This window comes from Pantherophis guttatus, chromosome 5 (genome assembly GCF_059756535.1).
Source record: "Pantherophis guttatus breed Tessera chromosome 5, ASM5975653v1, whole genome shotgun sequence".
Lineage (NCBI taxonomy): Eukaryota > Metazoa > Chordata > Lepidosauria > Squamata > Colubridae > Pantherophis > Pantherophis guttatus.
Window position 1 is genome coordinate 42,224,512 of NC_142067.1, and position 7,477 is coordinate 42,231,988.

Consider the following 7,477-nt stretch of genomic DNA (forward strand, 5'->3'; position numbering starts at 1 on the left):
CATTGCGATAACTGCCTTTGGAAAGAATATCTGGAAAATAAATGTATTAATTTTATTTTATTTATGTAGCCACTCCTATCACAAAATATTAGGGTTTCCACACAACCTTCTGAGGTACCTTGTAGGATGAAGCAATAATTATTCCTTCCTTCCTTCCTTCCTTCCTTCCTTCCCTCCCTCCCTCCCTCCCTCCCTCCCTCCTTCCTTCCTTCCTAACTACCTGTCCATTCACCAAGTTACTCTGTACAACCAACAAGTTAAAAGCTAGAAAAAGGTTTCATCCTTCATTAAAAACCACCAAGAACAGGCATAGTACTATACTGATTTGCTCACAGGAAAAGGGAAGGCCTATATTTGCAAGGAGGAATACTGTTATTCTTACCATGAGCAGCATTCTTCATTTCATTCTTAGAGACCTGAAAAACTACAATCCTATTTTAATTATTCTCCTAAAACTGGAGATATACAATTTTTGAGCTCCTGGGCAATAGCTGGTCTATTAAGTTTTGCTGTATTTTTTTCTTGCTGCTTTTATTAACAGTATTTGCCTTGTTGGCCTTTCCCTTTATGTATGTAGGTAGCCAGATAGCTAGGTAGATTTTCTCTAACAGGAAACAAAGAAAGAACACAATTGAAGGGTAGTGTTTGTCATTAAGTTTTTGCTGAGAGAAAAAAACCTTTTATTAGAAGTTATTTACTTTTACTATCTCACATGTTCATACAGTTTTTAACTTTTTATATTTTTTAAAAAAATAATGGCGCTATTTAAAATAGTGTAAACATAGATTAACTCCTTGCACACAAAACGAAACAAAAACCCACCAGTACTTTTTATCACATCTATAAAGTCAAGCTTTGAGGGAATTAGATCATGTGATTGAGAAACTTATCTAACCATCACTATTTTAAAGCCTTTAATGAAATTAGTCATAGTTGAAAAGGATGGCACAGTTAAGAATCATATTTGTGTAAGTAAAATTTACAATCTGCTTGCGGTTTGCAAGCAGTTAGAACTTGCACATACAGTTAGAAAATATATCTGTAAAAATTGCTTATTTTTCATAGCTATCAATGCAAGATAGTACATATCAAACGTGAAATACGCAACAATATACAGATTATAAGAACTTGTGCTAAGCATCTTTAATGTTAATTTTTAATAATTATTTTTATGTACTTCAATTTCTTTTGTTCACCTAATTATATTTATTCAATGCCCACTTCAGATGGAATTCAGATGGAAATGCAGAATACTCTTCAGTATAAAAATCTAACAATTGGCAAAAATCCAATTGCTTCATAATTTGTTCAAATTAACAGTTTGAATAAATATTTTTCCCCACTTATATTATAATGAACTTTTAAGAATATTCATGTCAGCTACTTAAATTTACCCAGTAATCTTAGAAATTGTCTCACAGTTTCTCCAGTATATCAAACCTCTCTTCCTTGTAGTTAAAAAAAAAACTATTAAACAAGAAAAATATTTCTTTACTGAAATATTTTTTTACTGAATATTTTTCTCCCATCTATATATTTGGACAAAAGAGTTAAGCACATATATTCCTACATCCATGTTTTTCCAAATATATGTATTTTGTTTGCATTTTTCTTATGCATACTTTATGTTGCAAGCAGCGTTTCTATATTAAAATGTAGTTTTGTATATACTTTTTTCCAGTATCAACCTTTTCTGTGTGTATTTTCCCTAGTAGATGCATTTTCTGTATTATATTTTCTTGAAAAGTAAGCATTTGAAAAATTATTTAAAAGTGTATTTTAACATGCATCTATGTATAAAGAAGTCCTTGTAAATATTTGGAGTGTTAAAATCAATTTACTAATATAAAATTTCTATGAATTACTTTTCAAAAATCTCTACAAATTGAGAAGACATGTAATTTTAAAAGCCTTTCTACAGATAACTTTGAAGTAACTTAGAAGTTTTTCAAAGGAATAAGAATACTAAATATTTACTTACTTAATATGTTAATTAATAAATAACACTAAAGAGGGAAAATTTGGTGTAATTGTTAAAGTGCTGGCCCAGAAACCAAGAGACTATGATTTCTAAGCTTTCCTTAGACATGAAAGCCAACTGAATGACTTTGGGCCACTCGTTCTTTCTCAACCCAATCCAGCTGTCAAGGTGGTTGTTCTAAAGAAGATAAAAGGCAAGGGTATTAGGTATTTGCCACCCTGAGTTGAGCCTATATGGATTAAAATGTTATAATACATATTAAGAAATGATATAATGCATCTACTACCTTAGAGGTCTGAAAGTTGTAATATAGTTTTATGAAAAATATTGATTTATTTAATTTTAGTCACTTTAAGTAGTTACTAGGAAGGCAGGAAGGCAGGAATCAGTCAATCAATCAATCAATCACTCAAATAAATAACAATCCATTTCATCAGATGTGATCCAGAAATGCTCATGCAAAAACAAATTAATCTTTAAGATGTCACAGTACTCTAGTGCCTGCTGTAAAAGAATAATGTCACTAATTTTGAAACTAATCTCTTTATGGTATCTTTACGGGCAAAGTCAAGCATGAAATAAACAATCATTAAATATTTCATTTAACTATTTAAAATATCATAGCATCGTTTAGACAACATAACATCTAGAATATTTTAAATTAAACAGAAAAGTTTTAACTATTGGGCCATGTTTAATGCTTTGAAATTGGCAAATATGCGGATATCCTTGAAATAATTTTTTTAATTAATTACAGACTATCCAAAATATCTTTATGACCAACTTGTGAGAGGAGAGTAGCATCTTAGGATGCTAAAGGTGTGAGAAAATTGGTGTGGATGCCAATACCAATACACAAAACCTGATTCAAAACAGTTGTTGGTTTTAAAATCAAAAGCATCCCCGAACTAAAGTCAAAAATGAATAAACCATCAATGTGAAAAGTACAGCAAAAATATAATGGCCATGAGTCAACAATTATTTACCGAGAAACTATAGGCAAAAAATTGAAATGCACTATGTTACTTTAATTTACCAAATATATTAAATTGTGCTTCCAACTGTTCAGCTAAACATGGATACAGGTGCACAAAACATGGATACATATTAATATCCATCTCTTGTTTTAGTTACCATATATTTCGAACTATAAGATACACTCCCTCCCCAAAAAAGTAGGTGGAAATGTCTGTGTGTCTTATAGAGCGAATATTGCAGTAGGGGGGGAAAGGGTGTTGGTGCGACGGTGGCCACCTGTCACCACTGCCGCATGTCACCCCCACTGCTGTCTGTCACCCCAACTGCCTGTCACCACTGCCATTTGCCACCACCAGGGAACACTGGAGCCTTCATGTTCTAAGCAGTGGCAGTGGTGATCCCTGCTGCCTAGAACATCTGATCGGCGGTATTCTGGGAGGCCAATCCAACCGCCGATCAGCTGCTTGGCAGCGAAGGCTCCAGCGTTCCCTGGTGGCAGCAGCAGCTTAGCTCAGTTGACCAGTGGTGGGGCAATGGAACAGAGCCCTGACGAGCCACATGCTGGGGCTGCAATAACATGCTGAAGCTGACCAGGCTTTTTGCTGTTTGCTGCAAGGACACTAGCCAGATGAATTCTGGATGGATGCCTTTAAAGCTAACATGCGTCTTATGGTCCGGTGTACCTTATAGTGCGAAAAATACAGTAATTCTTGAAGAAAGTATTCTGTCTCTGCCTTCCAAGTATCTAAATAGGAGAAAGCTGAAGAAAGGTAAAGAACTGATTATAGCAGAAACAATAAGAAAGAACAAAGAGGAGTGAAAAAAGAACAAGGATGAACTATAATTGAAAGAATCTATAAGAGAAGGAGGTTGCATTGCAGCAAGGGGAAAGAAAATGAAGAATTATAAAGTTCTGTTTAGCTGCTGTAGAACCAACAAGGAGGTAAAGTGAGCAAGCAGAGAGAGATCACACTGCAGACAATACAGAGCAAGAAGGTGAACCTGGAATAAAACGCAGAAAGTGATTGAGAACTGAAGGAAGAAAACCGTCTAGTGAAATTAGGCCATTCCCCACCAACTCTTATGCCTTGCTTATCTGGTCCATCTTGCACAATTCAAAAATTATTCCATTAAAATATATCTCTAATAACTGAGAAGCTTGAGGGATATTATCAGCCCTTGAGAACTATAGAGTGAATGCCTCTTCAAGAGCAAAGTAATATATAGCACATAACCTGAAATATTTCTGCAGGGCACAGGATTCTTCTCGAAGTCACATAATAAAGGCTGAATTTCCTAATATTCTGTCATCTAGAATGATGGTGGCTAAACCAATATATATTGTGTATAAAATAAGGTATTGTAGAGAAATAGTTTATCTGTTATCCCTTTTTCCAATGAGATGTGCAGGTATTTGGATTGTATAATCTTCAGTTTTCAAGCAACTTTAAACATCATAATTAGAGTTTCTAAAGCTAGAAGGGGAAAATGGAGGAAGAGTTTGTATCTATTCACTTCCAGGGTTGAAGCTGTGGTCTTTGACCTCAAAGGGGAAAAAATGGGTGGTATTTTAGCTTTTCCATGCTGCCCAGAGACCATTGATTTGTAATCTTCATGTCTTTAAAATAGTTATATCTATTTTGGAGACATATCAGTTTATAATTTAAACTCTTAAAATAGTCCAATATAAACACAATTTATTAAGACCGTCATATTGTATGTATGTACACATTTATAAAATAGCTATGTATGTAATGTTTAACAATATTTAATTGTGGAAAGTAAACAAAAGTATAGTGTTTTCCATAAGTGTGTGAGATCAGGAGAAAGTGATATATTTGACTCCTAAGTAAAAGTACATAGGATAGAAACCAGGTTATGAAAAAATAAACATCCCTGAAAACAGAAGATACTTGCACATTATAATTCTGGATACTTAAAAAAATCCAAGGGTTCGGGTTTTATCTCTTCATGTGTCAAATTTCCCATTAAATATGAACATATAACCAACATTGATGAAATTGAAAATTTGGACTTTAGTGATCTATTATTTTCAAGGAAACTAAATCATAAAATTGGAAGCTAATCTCACATTTTCCTTGTTTTAAACTTTTATTCTGAAGGGATAGACCTGCCATTCCAATACGAGAAGGTATAACAGGCTTTTTTTCTTTATACATTTGCTTTTTCTTTCAGAAATTGTTTGAAATAGTGGCAATGGAATAAAAACTATACCAGTTGGCCTGTTTTACATCTATCTCTAGCATTTATCTGACAAGATACCGGACTGATCTATCTACCTTATAGTTTTCCCTTCTCTTCTGTTCTGAGCCCTCGTTAGTCTTTATTTTTCCACACTTGGAAGTTTTGTTTTTTGAAATAAGCATTGTTTTGTCCTTATTTCACACTACAAGTAGGTTTGCTTTAGAATATTTATGTTGCTTTTATTATAAATTGTATAATACAGTAACTGTCTGAATATTTAAACAAATTCTATGTTCTAACATAAACAAAAGGCAGATAAAAATAAAATAAAACTTAAAGACACTGCACTTTTGAGGTGGACAAATTTTAAAGGTTTAAGAAAAAAGTTTCATAATGTCGTTTTTTTTTAAATAGTAACAATTGCAATAATTTTATTGAACTGATTTTTTTTTACAAATAACTTCTGGTTTTTGAAATTTCCAAAAATGTAGTACAAGGTAACATGTTAAAAAAAAGTGTGTGCGGAGAGGAAAAGTATTTCTTTAATACAGAACTTGCTTTTTATTTCCTAAATACAGCTTATTTCATTTTTTTTATTAAATTGGGGAAAAAAATGAGCATTTCAAAAGCAAAAACCTACACAGGAAGGTGATTTCAGACACCTCTGCTTGGATAGGTTCTCTGAGGATAGACTGTATGTGCTCTTCAAATGAATAATAAAAAGCCTTAGACTGGCTCTTACTGACTTACTAACTTTAAAATCTTCCTTCAATTCTCAGACCAATTTAAGAGCCCCTTGGCACTTGAAACATTCAAGATTTGCATAGAGTGCAAAGCAAGAGTCTGAGGGAAGATAACGACTAAAAGTGGGACAGACAAGGCTAAATAGATCGAATTCCCCTTCCCCCAAATTCAAACAAGTAGGAGAAATTCTTAACATTAATGGCTATTAAGGAATAAAACAATCTGCCAAGAACAGTGATGGACTGTCTCTCTGGAAACTTTCCAGTAGGGGTTCGATTGGCACCTTTCAGAGAAAGCTTAATGAAACTTTGCACTGAGCTGTGAATCATTTCTTTTCATCTGATAGAATCTCTTATTCTGTGTACATCTGAGGACTGAAACTGTTGAAGCTACAGCTTGTATATAGTAAATGAATATATAGAGTCATGACTTCCTAGGGTTGTTGACAAACTTAGTGTTCAAATCGTATTTGCATAACATTGAAGAATCTATGAAACTGCTCAGCATCACAATGTGGCACAATGTATTGCAGGTCCTGTCTTGGCCTGAAATGTAACAGAAATGAGTAAATGTTCTGAAAATTTGGGCTCCATTTAATATCTAGGAATACAATTTCTAATCTTTGAGATTAATATTGATTTGTTCCCTAATATGTTTAATGTGGAGTACTTAGGGAATCTGAATATAAAATACCCACTTCTCCAAGTATAACATTTTGCTGCTGATTCAGAGGATGGGTACATTTTGTTATGAAATGGCCAGATTCTTCATAACACAAATATGCACCTTATACACATTAGCAAAGCTTTCCTTGAGCAGAGAGAGAAACTATGCCGGCTCCCATATGTACGGATAAGACTTCTGAAGTCTAGTATAAGCAAATAGGAACTACTAACTAGAACAAAGTTTGCAACACTTGTTGGACTAGTTGATTCTTTATCCAGATCAGTTCTGGGTTGTCATGTTGCATTGACAATTTGATGCTGATTTTTAGCTGTAGTTTTCATACTGCAGTTTTCCTTCATTCCAGCCTTGGTAGCAAACCTGTATCTCTAGAAGCATGCACTCATGAGCTTAACAATAGAGGACTCAAGGATGATCAGGCAAGTTGCATTTATTGCAGCTATGGTAAGAGGTCTTATTATTATGAATATTATTATTATTAATAATAATAATATTAATATTATTATTATTATGAAAACCAGCTATTCGTTTGTCACTTTGTATGACATACAGATTTGTATGTCACTTTCAATATTAAAACCCTACACCTCTTTATTTTGTCCTGAAATGATAAACTTTCTGATACCAATTTGTGCACCATGGATTTGGAGAACACCTTTTTTTGGGGGGTGGGGGGTTAATTATTCCTTCAGATCTTTTAAAATGTATGCTCCATCGAAGCATATAAATTGGGGCAAATCAGTTCAAACAATAGTTTGAAGACTGTAATAATCACAACAATATAAGAAACATACAGTTGGAAGTTGCCATGTAGGCCATCAAATGCAATCTTCTGTTCTGTATAGGAAATAAAGATGAAACAGCTCGAATAGAAGGCTGTCTAGT